Source organism: Ovis canadensis, chromosome 17, assembly GCF_042477335.2.
Source record: "Ovis canadensis isolate MfBH-ARS-UI-01 breed Bighorn chromosome 17, ARS-UI_OviCan_v2, whole genome shotgun sequence".
Lineage (NCBI taxonomy): Eukaryota > Metazoa > Chordata > Mammalia > Artiodactyla > Bovidae > Ovis > Ovis canadensis.
In genome coordinates, this window is record NC_091261.1 from 37,041,823 (window position 1) to 37,057,655 (window position 15,833).

Consider the following 15,833-nt stretch of genomic DNA (forward strand, 5'->3'; position numbering starts at 1 on the left):
AACAAGAGAAGGGAAAGCTTTCTTTTCCCTTTTTCTCCTTAGTTCAGCTGTAATATGAACTTGAAGTAAAGCTGTTCTGAAGCTTGTGGAAAAAGCAGAACATCTCAGGAATACAGAGGTGGAGGTAAAAGATAGAAGGAAACTGAGCCTTGGATACATCATGCTTGGATTTGCAAAAGAGGGGAAAATATTGTCTTGCTTAAGCCAATGTTATTGTATGTATCTCCACAAACATCCAGAGAAACAACCACTAAATACATCTACATAATTTAGTTTAGTTCTCATAAACTACTACTAACAATACAAATAAATCGTTTAATAATATGAATTGGGCTTCCCTGGTGGCTCAGAGGTTAAAGCATCTGCCTGGAATGCAGGAGACCCAGGTTCAATCCCTGGGTCGGGAAGATCCCCTGGAGAAGGCAATGGCAACCCACTCCAGTACTCTTGCCTGGAGAATCCCATGGAGGGAGGAGCCTGGTAGGCTACAGTCCATGGGGTCGCAGAGTCGGACACGGCTGAGCGACTTCACTTTCACTTTCCACTTCTAAGCCAAATTAAAACAGCTAGTCAGTTTACATCCTCTCTCTCCTTTCACCAAAATTTGGACTACTGTTACTGAAGGCAGTCTGGACCATGTAGGATTTTTCCCTTTGCCACTTGCAGCTACTTGCAATTACCTTGTCACAAGAAAGATAGAATAGTAGATTGACCACAATAAGCCTTAGGCAGTAGGGTGTGTGTGTGTGTGTGTGTGTCTGTCTGTCTGTCTGTCTGTGTGTGTCTGTGTGTGTGTGTCTGTCTGTGTGTGTGTGTCTGTGTATGTATCTGTGTGTGTGTGTGTGTGTGTGTGTGTGTGTAAGAGAAGGAAAAAGATAAAGGGAAGGATAAGACCTATTTTGGATTATTAGTAAAGAATGACCAAAATAATGACTTGCTTATTTTCAGTATTATTGGTAAAGATGAAAAGCCTAACACTAACTTCCAGTTGAATATCATACAATTAATAAAAGATTTTATACACATAAGATCATTTGAAACATCTAAATGTATAGAAGTAGTTAGTGATTGTCAGTGATAAATTATTTTGCCATGTAGCTGTCTATATATATTTCAGTCTTTTTCCTTCAGTGTCATGATAATTCTCTTCTAGTTCAGAAAGTGGGAGAAAGTATTATTTTCAGTGGCTAGAATTAAAAAGATTAACACTCTAGGTCAAGTCTCCATGATTAATTATAGCAGAACAAATGTAATAGTCACCATATGAAGGTTTCTGGACATAAATTGCCGATTTATGAAAATGTTTTCAGGAATAAAAACACTTAAAATTCTACCTGCATGCTTTTTAAACATTGAGTTTTAAAAACTGATTACACATTCAAGGGTTGAAGCATTTGTTTATATGTCATTATTATTAGTATTGCCTGAGAAATATAATTTTTGTGTATCACAAGGTCAAAAAATAGCTGGAAAAGATGCTAACTTGTAAAGGATAAAATAAAAAGTACTCAGGAGAAATAAAGTAAACAATCTGTTAGCACATAGAGAACTACACTTTTCTGGGGAGGTTTTTTTTGTATTTCACTTATAAGATATAATCAAATATGGTTTCCTCACTAGGCTCATCATTAATGGTGCTCATTCAGCTCTGACTAATGAGAACTATAAGCCTTTGTTGATTAGGTCACTGTATTAGTATCATTGAAACATATTTATGATATAAAAAGTAATAAAAATAAGGATTTTTTTGTCTTTTTATTTCTATAGAAGTAGAGCTTCTACTTCAGAATGGAACTACACATTGATTTTAAATATCTTTTTCTCTTTTAAATATCTTTTTCTTCTTTTACAACCTTCAGTGGCAAACAAACCACTCAATTTCAAGAAAATAAATTCTGCAAAATATGCAGGTTTGGCTTGTAGTATAATTGAGCAAGAGTAAATAGACGCTGAAATATGCAGCTCTAGTTTTAGAAGGTCAGCTTCAAAGAATGTGACCCAACAAGTACAAAACATACAGATTTTGTGTAACAGAATAGTTCATCTCCATAAGTGTGATAAACAGACTAGATCCCAGTAGTCAGTCTGTATCAGCAGGTTAGAATTCAATAATTAGACTCTTGTTATGAACAGGTAGATGATTTGGAGGTGGCCATTCTATCAAAGAAGGCAGACATCACCAGGAGAGCCAAGCAGGCTCACACAGCAAAACAGTAGCATCCTCCTGGTTTGCTTCCCGCTTCATTCAGAAACACTCCCGAATGGCTCCGATAACTTTCTATGAATTCTGGAAATAAAAGCAAAAATAAACAAATGGGATCTAATTAAAATTAGAAGCTTCTGCACAACAAAGGAAAATATAAGCAAGGTGAAAAGACAGCCTTCTGAATGGGAGAAAATAATAGCAAATGAAGCAACTGACAAACAACTAATCTCAAAAATATACAAGCAACTTATGCAGCTCAATTCCAGAAAAATAAACAACCCAATCAAAAAATGGGCCAAAGAACTAAATAGACATTTCTCCAAAGAAGACATACATACGGATGGCTAACAAACACATGAAAAGATGCTCAACATCACTCATTATTAGAGAAATGCAAATCAAAACCACAATGAGGTACCACTTCACACCAGTCAGAATGGCTGTGATCCAAAAATCTGCAAGCAATAAATGCTGGAGAGGGTGTGGAGAAAAGGGAACCCTCCTACACTGTTGGTAGGAATGCAAATTAGTACAGCCACTATGGAGAACAGTGTGGAGATTCCTTAAAAAATTGCAAATAGAACTACCTTATGACCCAGCAATCCCTCTGCTGGGCATACACACCGAGGAAACCAGAATAGAAAGAGACACATGTACCCCAATGTTCATCGCAGCACTGTTTATAATAGCCAGGACATGGAAACAACCTAGATGTCCATCAGCAGATGAATGGATAAGAAAGCTGTGGTACATATACACAATGGAGTATTACTCAGCCGTAAAAAAGAATTCATTTGAATCAGTTCTGATGAGATGGATGAAACTGGAGCCGATTATACAGAGTGAAGTAAGCCAGAAAGAAAAACACCAATACAGTATACTAACACATATATATGGAATTTAGGAAGATGGCAATGACGACCCTGTATGCAAGACAGGGAAAGAGACACAGATGTGTATAACGGACTTTTGGACTCAGAGGGAGAGGGAGAGGGTGGGATGATTTGGGAGAATGACATTCTAACATGTATACTATCATGTAAGAATTGAATCGCCAGTCTATGTCTGACGCAGGATGCAGCATGCTTGGGGCTGGTGCATGGGGATGACCCAGAGAGATGTTATGGGGAGGGAGGTGGGAGGGGGGTTCATGTTTGGGAACGCATGTAAGAATTAAAGATTTTAAAATTAAAAAAATAAAAAACTAAAAAATTTAAAAAAAATTAAATAAATAACAATTGACACTGGTAAAAAAAAAAAAAATTGGAGGAGACTCTAGAGTTTAAGAAGAAAAAGACATCATATGGCAGAATTTCAGGAGGTGAAAAATACACTTCCAAACTCAACTTGAAGCAGTAAAAAGCCCCACACAGGTGGGGATTAATTTAACAAACCCTAAATTAAAAATCATACTCTTGAAAATTAAAATGAATGATTGATCTTCTGACAGTTTTTATGTTTTCCAAAGCTACTGTTGTCCCCGCCCCCCCCCCCCCCCTTAGGATACAGAAGGCTTGTGCGATGATTTGAGGAATCCAATAGAGATTTTTCTCTCTTTTCTCTTGCCAATTAAAAAACATTTTAACTTGTAGGACCTCAAATCAAGAGCACCTCATTGTTTCATACCTAATTTCATTTCAAACACTTCCCCATACCCTTATTGAAGTGCCACTGTGTGGTAGACAATCTAGTAATATGCCTTTTCTGTATCATTAAATACTCTGATGAATATTTCTCTAAAATATAGGCATTTACTGTTTAATTTCTTAAGAATGAAAACATGACATGGAATCTTCAGCTAAGTGTAAGAGGCTTGAAGGCTATCAGGTAAGCACTACTATTTGCTCCCTGTCTTAGCATGAGTTATTAAAAACAGACTTTAAGATGTAGATTTGATGCAGAAAATGTACTAGGTTTTATGTCCTACCTTCTGAAGTACATGTGTTTTCTCTTTAAGACTTCTAATGTACTTTCTATTTCTTCCTCATCTGGTCCTGTTAACGTGGTAATTTAGACATGGAAAACATGATGTTCTGAAGAAAGCCTAGAAGACAAAAAAGGTAACATCACCCTGAGGCAAGGCTATGAAGGCATACTTTTGTACGTCTCATGAGAATCTAACTTGCTTAACCTCCTCCTGTTAGCAACAGAAACAATGGATCAGTCTGCTCAGAGGCCACAGATGGTATATGAGAAGCCCTGTTAATCTGCTCTAGCAACAATACTATAAATTGCACAGTAATTGTAAAGGGATTATTTCTTAGTTGAGTTGTGACTTTCCACTATCATCTGTCAGGATGATAGGAGTATTGCTAGAAGGAAAAAGAACAACAAAAACCAAGTCCCCCAAAATACAACCGGAATGACCAGGCTGAGGTTGTTAAAGGCATTGTGTGAAATGATCTAGAAAGTGATTGTAGACAGAGGATACAATATGTTCAAAGCATGGAAGTATAAGAATTAATATGTTGTAGCTGAGTGGATGGAGTCTGTGGTTGTGGATGTGAGACAAGTGCCCAAGTTCAAGGTGTATACAAGAGTCATAGCGTAAAAGGCTTCAAATGACCCAGAAAGGTCTTTATTAATTTTTGTGTAGTGAGCTCAGAATGACTGTATTTATCCAAGAGGCTGACATTATTAGAACTTCATTTTAGAAAAACTGATCTGGTAGCAGTGGAAAATATGACAAGGAGAAGGTGGCAGAATTTGATTAGGAAAATAAAAGTGTAATAGCCTAAGTGAAAGATGACTATGCTTATCTTAAAGTAATGCCATGTAGAATGTACTTGAAGATGTTTATTGAAAGGGTAAAATATTTCAGTTACAAAAGAATAAGTTCTTAGGCTCTAATGTACAGTATGGTTATTATAGTTAATAATAGTAGTGTACACATGGGAGTTGCAGACGGTAGCTTTTCATCATTTTCACCACACACGTGCTCACACCAAAAGAGCTAAGTATGCGAAGTGTTAGATGTGTTCATTATTTTAATGTTGGAAATTATTCTATGACATATGAATACTAAATCATCACTCTGCATATTTTGAATATATACAGTTATTTTTGTCAGTTATTCCTCAATAACGTTTAAAAATACCTTTGATAGAAAGTTTTAGAAATCATGAGCTGTTTAAGAGACAGGAAAGGCTGTGACTTGACTTAAACATTAAGGGGAGTAATTAGCCATGATCAGAAGAAAAGGCAGTGTTTCTTTGGTGACAATGGAAAAGAAGAATTGGTGAAAACGGGTATTAATTTTGTATTTTCAGAAGTTTAAAGTGTATATGAATGTATGTATGCATGTGTGTATGTATGTTTCTGTCAACACAAGATGAGGACTTGTTGCATTGAGAACTGAAAAGGAGCTAAAATATGAGATACTTTAAAAAAATTTTTCTTGTCAGTGGGCTTTGAAATTACAAAGCTTATCATGCTTTTAAGAGTTTCATAACTGTTCTGTTTAGTAAGTTGCAGATCTATAATTCTAAACAGCTATTGTAATGTCATTAATAAAAGTGAACTGTATAGAATTTTATAGTAATAAAGTAAGAAAGTATCTTATTTAGTTGACATATAGTTGACATATGGGCTTTCATGGTGGCTCAGACAGTACAGAATCTGCCTGCAATGCAGGAGACCTGAGTTTTATTCCTACGTCAGGAAGATCCCCTGGAGAAGGAAATGCCTACCCACTCCAATACTTTTGCTAGAGAATTCCACGTTACATTTGTTTCAGGCACACAATGCAACGATTTGGTATACGTATATATTGTGAAGTAATGACCATGGTAAATCTAATTAACATCCATCAATATATGAAAAAGATATTTATAAGCCACAACATTTTATGTTACTGTGTTGCAGCCACATTAGTTAGATTTTTCTTTTATAATAAAATCGTTTAGAAGAATTAGTGATTAAGTGGTCATAGAAATGCTACATGTCCATTGAGCATTTGTAAGGTGGCTATCTCAAACTGAGTTGTACTATTAAGCATGAAATATGTGCAGGATTCTGAATACACAGTAGGAAAGACAGTAAAACCACTCGTAATTTTTTATATTGATTATTGAAATAGTATTCTAGATATAACTGGGTTAAGTAAAGTATATTGTTAAAATTAATTTTGTTCTGTTTATGTTTATTGATATGGTCAGTAGAAAAGTTCATACTGCATGTGTCCCACACTATATTTTTATTAACCAGCACTGCTCTAGAATATAATAAAGATTATTTAAGGATTATTTAAATTAACAACTGTTCTCTAGGTTTTACATGTTAAGGGTTTTCTTTAAAAATATTAATAAGGCCTTAAAAAATACACTGGGTTCAAAAGTCTACATTGCTAAATTTTTCCCATTTGACCAATATTTCTCCTTACTCTTTTCCTTGTGATTAAACTCTTAAATCTTTCTAGTAGCTTCTATTTTCTATTTTATTTAGGTGGCATGCTTGTTGAAAATGTGTTCTCCATTTTGTGTTTGCTTTATTTTTATTTGGTAGATATAATAATATTTGTGGGATTTTGAATGGATCTCATCTACTGATGATGGCAATATAAAGGTAACCATGATAATTAAAATATGTAAAATAGTGTGCATCAGTCTGGAATTGTTTAAGAACTCATGGGTGGTTAGAGGCATTCACCAGAAGATGATTAAATAGTTTACTATATTTATGAGTGTAAAGATAAACCAAATTCAGACAGATGATGGATCCCTACAACAGGGTATGGGATTTGAAATATTAGAAGTTTTTAACAAGAAGGAATTGTGAAAATGTGAGAGAATTTTGAAAAGTTTTAGGATGCATTATTGGATTTTACTCCTTCAGCTTAGACAATAGAAAAATCATGTTGTTCTGATTCTGTGGGCAGTTATCTTGAGACTCTGGAGCTATGCATATTTTTCATCTATACATTTCCTAAGGACTTAGGAAATATTAGTTTCCATAAATATAAGAATTTGTAAACAGTATTTTTGTTTGGCTTTTTTGATTATTCTCCTACTGCTGTTTTCAGTGGAGAAGGAAATGGCAACCCACTCCAGTGTTCTTGCCTGGAGAATCCCAGGGACGGGGGAGCCTGGTGGGCTGCTGTTTCTGGGATCGCACAGAGTTGGACACGACTGAAGTGACAGCAGCAGCAGCTGTTTTCAAATGAAGTTTCCTTCAGAATGTATTTCATTTTGTTTTTTCTAATATGCATGTCTAAATTTTGTAGGTCTTTATTATTGGTCTTTTAATATTTTACTGCTGTTCATTAATGTTGCCAAATATTTGTATCTATTTTAAAGTTTCCAGGGACTTCCCTGGTGGTCCAGGTGTTAAGACTCCATGATTCCACTGCAGGGGGCACAGGTTCACTCCTTGGTCAGGAAACAGATCCCACATCATGCAAGGTGCAGCCAAAAAATTACATAAATAAAATTTCAAAATTTTAAGATACAGTCTATTAGCAATAATGTTTTTATCCAATGATTTGTTCTTATTACTGTTCTGAAGTTAAAATCATGTTATAAATGAAGTCATGAATCTTTCTAAACACTAGAGCATTTTGATTTTTTTTTTTTGGATAAAAGGCACTATAGAAATATAAATGCATTATATGCATTAAAAATAGTGACATAGTAGCATAAAATAAGAAAATGCACACTTGTGAAGCATTGTGACTCTACTAGCAGTTAACATCGTGTGTGTTTTAAGATGAAGAAAATGTGGATACTCTATTGTTTATAGTCATTATTTTAAAACAGATAAATATCAATTTTATTTAACTTTTAAGAAACAGCTTTTAGTTTCAGTTATCTTTTCTATTGTTTTACTGGTCTCTATATCATCTATTTCTGCTCTGATCTTGGTTATTTGCTCCCTTTTACTAATTTTGGCTTAGATTGTTTTGCATTTTTGGTTTCTTAATGTGTAAAGTTGAATTAAATGTTTCATTTTTTCTTATATAGTTGCTTGTTGCTATAAATCTCCCTCTTAGAATGGTTTTTGAAGTAACCCATAGATTTGGGGATGTCATGTTTTCATTTTAGTTTGTTTCAAGATATTCTTTTATTTTTCTCTTGATTTCTTTCTGATCCATTGTTTAGGAATGTGTTGTTTAATTTCCAAATATTTATGAATTTTCCAGCCTTTTTCCTGTTACTGATTTCTAGTTTCACACCACTGTTTGCAGAAAAGATACTTGGTATGATTTCAATCTTCTTAAATTTACTAAGACTTGTTTTGTGACCTATCATATTTCTCCTGAAGAATATTCAGCATATACTTGAAAAGAATGTGTATTTTTCTACTGTATGATGGATATTCTCTCTTTCTTTCCTTTCTCTCGGTGATAGTTTGCATTGGAAAGCATAAAATAAAACATATTTTGAAGACAGAATGAGCCTTTAATAAAGGTTCAGAAATAAAAAAATGTATTCTGTGCATAATTAGGGATACAGTTCCCCCCCTTTTTAATTGGAAGATACTTTCCAGAGAACATAAAAGCATAAAACACTTTGCTATTCAGAGATATTGAATGCAAGTTATTTTTCATTGTCTTTTAGCCTAATCACCTGCTTCTTTTTTCACATAGTGCTGAGGAAGCTTGAGATGTTTTAAATATATTTCCTGGCTTGCTTTAAATCAGTATGTACTGATAGGAGGCCTTGTCCATTAGAAGACTGTAGCAGTGTATGATGTTACTAAGCCTCTTACATTGTCTCAGCCCCCAGAGAAGGAACTTTCTTGGAAGTTCCAGCACTCTCAGTGAGACCCTCTTTAAGACCAGAGTACTGAAGATTCTGAATTTGGATTAGCTCCCTTTATTCCTTATCTTACAATACTTTTATTATTATTATTAATTATTGAGATATAATTGGTATATGCTACTGATGTACATCATAATTATTTGGTATTTGTGTATGATGTAAAATGATCACTACAGTGTCTAGTCAACAGTTTTTAAATATCTTATATTTCTTTGAGATAACCTTTAATTTTATTTTTTTTACTGGACTCTGATTAAAAACTAGTTTCTGAATAAATGCTCCTTTACTGTGTTAAAAAGTGGCTTTAAAAGTCTTTCATTCAAAGAAATAGATATAGTACAAGTAAGTGACCCTGTTAATTTTGTGAACACCAATTAGATAAATTCTAGGAGTAAATAGGTGGTGGGTTTTGTGAATAGGCAACAGTGGAGAAGCCCTTTTATGAAAGGGAGCTTGATCATAAAGTTTAGAGCAGCACATAAGGTCCATGAAGAGAGGAGGATAGATGTTATAGTTCTCTTATTTTTTTCTCAAGGATAAAGAAACAATTCATAAAAACAGAAACGATGTAATATGGTGACAAATCGATTGTAATGAAAGCATGGGTATTTGGTTAGTTTAGCACAAAAAAATATAAATATTTATTTCTAAAGTTCTTTAAATGCAACACAACTGATTCAGGTCTTTGCTAGCCCCAGGTAAACTAATAACAATGTCCATGTGTCTTTTCAATGTGTATCTTTTCAAGGGAGTCACAGTTTCGCCACCCTTTTCATGTATAACTGTAATATTCTAAGCACCAAAATATTGTTCAACTTGTTAAACCCAGCAATCTACTGGAGAATAATTTAGAACACTATTATAGAAAGTTTCTTTCAAAAAGCATTATTTCTAAACAAATTATTTTAATATGTTATTCAAGGATTTTCAAAGGGTAACATAATAACCACACTTTGTTATCATGTAGTTCTCTTTAGCAGGATTGAAATTATATGATTATTATTTGCTTAGTATTTCTCAAGTGTTAATAGCATCTTAGACTTTTGGACACAAACCACTACTTCTTATTAACAGATGCAACCATGGGAATGGAAGCAAAGAAATAAAACTCTACAAACCAAGTTAAAGGGATAAAGAAACCCTAGGAATCCTTTTTTCTTTTGTTCTAGCCGTGTTTCCTAAGTAATATATTCAGTGAGTAAAATGATTTTGAAAAGAGTATAAAATTGCCAGTTCTTTGAAAGATAGACATTTTACACTGACAGAGTCTTTAAGCTAATACAAAAATGTGGATCACAACCTAAGAACTCTTATTTTCTCTCATAGATCATTTTTCTGAACCTGTGATATGTATCTGTTGTGTAAGCCATTCCTAATTGCTGCATTAAACACGGAAAAGATGTTATTCTTTTATCATAAATGCCTACATTTCTAGATGGAGGATTAATGCTGTGATATAACATTAACATTATATAACATATAATTCTGTGAAAAACTCTTTATCTTCTTTTCCTTCATATATGTCTGTTTTGACATATTGGATTCACATATATGTAGTTAACCACATAGGTGTAAAATGTATTATTAAATAACTCATATTTTAATTAAAATTATGGATAATTCTAGGAAGGTGATTTTTGAGAAATGAGTGTGTACTGCTTTCAAATACTGTTTATATGTCCTAAGAAAATTAAGGAATGAGACCTCCTTGAGGAATAAAATCTCAGAAGACAGAGATGAGGGACAATACTAAAAACTCATTATGTTGAGAATTATATGAACTGGCAGGAAACTAGAAGTGTCTTTTCTTTCCCAAACTCTTCATTTGTCCTTCCATTCTATCATTCTTAAAGTACTTTCCTGTACCCTGCAGTCAGCCTTACAAGCCATTCACATTCTTCTAAATATCTATGGATTCATAGCCATGAATTAAAACTGTGGTCACTTTCATTTGAGGACATTTTTAGAGAATACATTTTGAATGAAGGTATGAGCTATAGGTTCTTCCCATGGAACAGTCCAACATAGTGACATTAAAGTAAAAATGATAAAGAAAAGATTCTGATTTTTTTTCAAGGCAGTGGTCACCAATTTATGATTCTGTGAAAATGTCTATATTTACAAGCTGTGTACCTTGCCTTCCACAAGGTAGAAGTTTAGGACAAAAGCCTTCTATGTATGGCTGGTGATGTTCATTATCAATTTTTTAAACAAGTTATACAATTTTAAAAAGAGAGGGATATTAAAGAAAATGGTGGCAGTATCAACATTGCATCATTGAACATATAAGTAGAAAATAAAAATATGGTAAATGCTTAAATAGAAAAGAAGAAAAATATTTAAGTTCATTAAAACTAAAATATATTTACATCAAACAAATAATTAAAATGACTCACTTTCATGCAAACTTAATTGTGAAAAAATAAGTATGTACTATTTTCATCATTATTTTTATTTCCTTGATTCATTTTTAACTATTGTTTGTGCTAAATATCACAAGGTTTTGAGATAGTATCCCTGACTGTGATTCATTTTCAGTGAACAATTAAGGCCGAGTTTTCAGGCATCAGGTTGTTTTTAGTCTTACTTATTAATACTTTCAGATTCCATAGTATCATTTCATATTTCACTAAAAAATTTTCCCACAAAGATTTTGAACCTGGCTAAAAATAAAGAAGAGACGAATTGGAGAAGAAATGTAGAGAGAGTATGTTAAGAAGAATGAACAATAAGGAGACAATTAGAATCCATAATACCTCTGAGATCTGAGACTTCTGAGCCCTATAAATCCATGCACTTTGATATTATACCTACATATCTCTAATTATAGTTTTGCCTTCAGTTGGAGATTATCAGAAATCTCAGGTATTAGTTTTCTATAAAATAACATATTGCATTTTGGGCCAAGAAAGAAGACATAGGAAATTTTCAGTGAACAATAGCATAATGGTAATTTCTTAAGAAACATTTGCAAATCCTAAATGCAATGAAGCAATTTGTATGCAATTATTAACTATGCTCATATCTTCTAATCTTTCCTGTTATAATTAGTAATTACATTTCTTTCAATAAATCTACCTAGGAGATGCATTTTTAATATTCTGTAAAATAGTTAAGTAAATTATTTCCATCTTGTGGATTTCTTTCTATATTCACTTAATCTTCTCATCATCATGAGTTTCTTATGCATTAGTAATAACATATATAATAAATAATATATTAATCTTAATTTTCTAGCAAATTCTTCTATCTTTAATTAAAAAAAATGTCCCCAAAGCTAACTTATCAAGGGATCATCATTTATATTTTAAATTTAGCATACATTTGCATACATGTATGGCATACTTATGTTAAGCTTGCGTGGATCTCCGTCTTGAAGATGGCAATGATGACCCTGTATGCAAGACAGCAAAAAAGACACAGATGTGTATAACAGACTTTTGGACTCAGAGGGAGAGGGAGAGGGTGGGATGATTTGGGAGAATGGCATTCTAACATGTATACTATCATGTAAGAATTAAATCGCCAGTCTATGTCTGACACAGGATACAGCATGCTTGGGGCTGGTGCATGGAGATGACCCAGAGAGATGTTATGGGGAGGGAGGTGGGAGGGGGGTTCATGTTTGGGAATGCATGTAAGAATTAAAGATTTTAAAATTTAAAAAATAAAAAACTTAAAAAAATAAAACAATCACAAATAGAATATTCTTTCAACTTCAATGTTATTATACTGTCTCAGATGGGGACTTATGCATGTGATTACTTACAGTGTTTTAGTAACTGACTATAGATATATACAGGTGATGATTAGTAAATTAAAAAAAAAAGACTATGTTTTATTCAGGGAACATTATTGTTCAATTGCTCAGTTGTGTTTGACTATTTGCAACCATGTGGACTTCAGCAAGCCAGGCTTCCCTGTCCTTCACTATCTCTCAGGGTTTGCTCAAACTCATGTGCATTGAGTTGGTGATGCCATCCAAACATCTCATCTTCTGTCATCCCCTTCTCCAACTGCCTTCAATCTTTCCCAGCATCAGGGTCTTTTCCAATGAGTCAGTTCTTCATATCAGGGGGCCAAAGTATTGAAGCTTCAGCATCAGTCCTTCCAATTAATATTCAGGGTTGATTTACTTTAGAATTGACTGGTTTGATCTCAAGAATCTTCTCCAGCACCACAGTTCAAAAACATCAATTCTTCAATATGCAGCCTTCTTTATGGTCCAAATCTAACATCCATAAACAACTACTGGTAAAACCATAGTTTTGACTATATGGACATTTGTTGGCAAAGTGATGCCCCTGCTTTTTAATACGCAAGAGTCTATAATTTCATGGCTGTAGTCACTGTCTGCAGTGATTTTTGGAGCCCAAGGAAATAAAGTCTGTCACTGTTTCTACTGTTTCCCCATCTATTTGTCATGAAGTGATGGGATTGGATGCCACAGTGTTTATTTTCTGAATGTTGAGTATTAAGCCAGCTTTTTTCACCCTCCTCTTTTACCTTCATCAAAAGACTCTTTAGTTCCTCTTTGCTTTCTGCCATTAGGGTGATGTCATCTGTATATCTGAGGTCACTGATATTTAATCCCACAGTCTTGCAGCTTGTGCTACATCCAGCCCTGCATTTCGCATGGTGTGCTCTGCATATAAGTTAAATAAGCAGGGTGACAATATACAGCCTTGATGCACTCCTTTCCCAATTTGGAACCAGTCTGTTGTTCCATGTATGGTTCTAAATGTTGCTTCTTGACCTGTATACAGATTTCTCAGGAGGCAAGTAAGGTGGTCTAGTGTTCCCATCTCTTGAAGAATCTTCCAGTTTGTTGTGATCCACACTGTCAAAGGCTTTAGCATAGTCAATGAAGCAGAAGTAGCTGTTTTTTTCTGGAATTCTCTGGCTTTTTCTATGATCCAGCAGAATTTGCAATTTAATCTCTTGTTCTTCTGCCTTTTCTAAACCAAGTTTGTACATCTGTAAGTTCTCAGATCACATCAGGGGAAGTAGTGAAGATCTTACTAAGGAGATTAAAATTGCCTTCAATTTTCCAAAGATGAAAATTGGTGCTAATGGAAAAGAGTTTGGGATGGTGTGGAAGATGTAGCTCAAGAACAAGGTAAATACAAATGTAAGATTTGGAAGTCTGTAGCAGCTTGCTATTTTCCAGAATTGCCTGCATTCTTATTGATCTTTACAATGAAAGGAGCTGTGGCTGCATGGGCACAGGAGGACCTAGAGGAGCTATCCCACATTGCAGGTCAGAAAGGGGCGGTGGTGTGGAGATACCCCTCATCCAAGGTAAGGAGCAATGGCTGCACTTTGCTGGAGCAGCTGTGAAGAGATACCTCATGCCCAAGGTAAGAGAAACCCAAGTAAGATGGTAGGTGTTGCAAGAGGGCATCAGAGAGCAGACACACTGAAACCATACTCACAGAAAACTAGGCAATCTAATCACACTAGGACCACAGCCTTGTCTAACTCAATGGAATGTGGTACACTGGAGAAGGGAATGGCAAGCCACTTCAGTATTCTTGCCTTGAGAACCCCATGAACAGGATGAAAAGGCAAAATTATAGGATACTGAAAGAGGAACTCCTCAGGTCAGTAGGTGCCCAATATGCTACTGGAGATCAGTGGAGAAATAACTCCAGAAAGAATGAAGGAATGAAGCCAAAGCAAAAACAATACCCAGCTGTGGATGTGACTAAGAATCAGCGAACTAAAATGGACTGGAATGGGTGAATTTAACTCAGATGACCATTATATCTACTACTGTGGGCAGGAATCCCTTAGAAAAAATGGGGTAGCCATCATGGTCAACAAAAGAGTCCAAAAAGCAGTACTTGGATGCAATCTCAAAAATGACAGAATGATCTCTGTTCATTTCCAAGGCAAACCATTCAATATCACAGTAATCCAAGTCTATGCCACAACTAGTAACACTGAAGAAGCTGAAGTGGAACGGTTCTATGAAGACCTACAAGACCTTTTAAAACTAACACCCAAAAAAGATGTCCTTTTCATTATACGGGACTGGAATACAAAAGTAGGAAGTCAAGAAACACCTGGAGTAACAGGCAAATTTGGCCTTAGAATGCGGAATGAACCAGGGTAAAGACTAATAGAGTTTTGCCAAGAGAACGCACAGGTCATAACAAACACCCTCTTCCAACAACACAAGAGAAGACTCTACACATGGACATCACCAGATGGTCAACACCAAAATCAGACTGATTATATTCTTTGTAGCCAAAGATGGAGAAGCTCTATACAGTCGACAAAAACAAGACCAGGAGCTGACTGTGGCTAAGATCATGAACTCCTTATTACCAAATTCAGACTTAAATTGAAGAAAGTAGGGAAAACCGCTAGACCATTCAGGTATGACCTCAATCAAATCCCTTATGATTATACAGTGGAAGTGAGAAATAGATTTAAGGGCCTAGATCTGATAGATTGCCTGATGAACTATGGAGAGGTTTGTGACATTGTACAGGAGACAGGGATAAAGACCATCGCCATGGAAAAGAAACGCAATAAAGCAAAATGGCTGTCTGGGGAGGCCTTACAAATAGCTGTGAAAAGAAGAGTGTGAAAAACACAGGAGAAAAAGAAAGCTATAAGCATCTGAATGCATAGTTCCGAAGAACAGCAAGAAGAGATAAGAAAGCCTTCTTCAGTGATCAATGCAAAGAAATAGAGGAAAAGAACAGAATGGGAAAGACTAGAGATCTCTTCAAGAAAATTAGAGATACCAAGGGAACATTTCATGCAAAGATGGGCTCAATAAAGGACCGAAATGGTCTGGACCTAACAGAAGCAGAAGATATTAAGAAGAGATGGCAAGAATACACAGAGGAACTCTA

At 34.8% G+C, this 15,833-nt stretch overlaps 1 non-coding gene across 1 annotated transcript; it reads left to right on the plus strand.

The window, feature by feature from the left end:
- The first annotated feature begins 335 nt into the window (after positions 1-335).
- On the plus strand, positions 336-407 carry TRNAS-GGA (transfer RNA serine (anticodon GGA)). Its single transcript has one exon. It is a non-coding gene; the product is annotated as a tRNA-Ser (tRNA).
- The last annotated feature ends 15,426 nt before the right edge of the window (positions 408-15,833 follow it).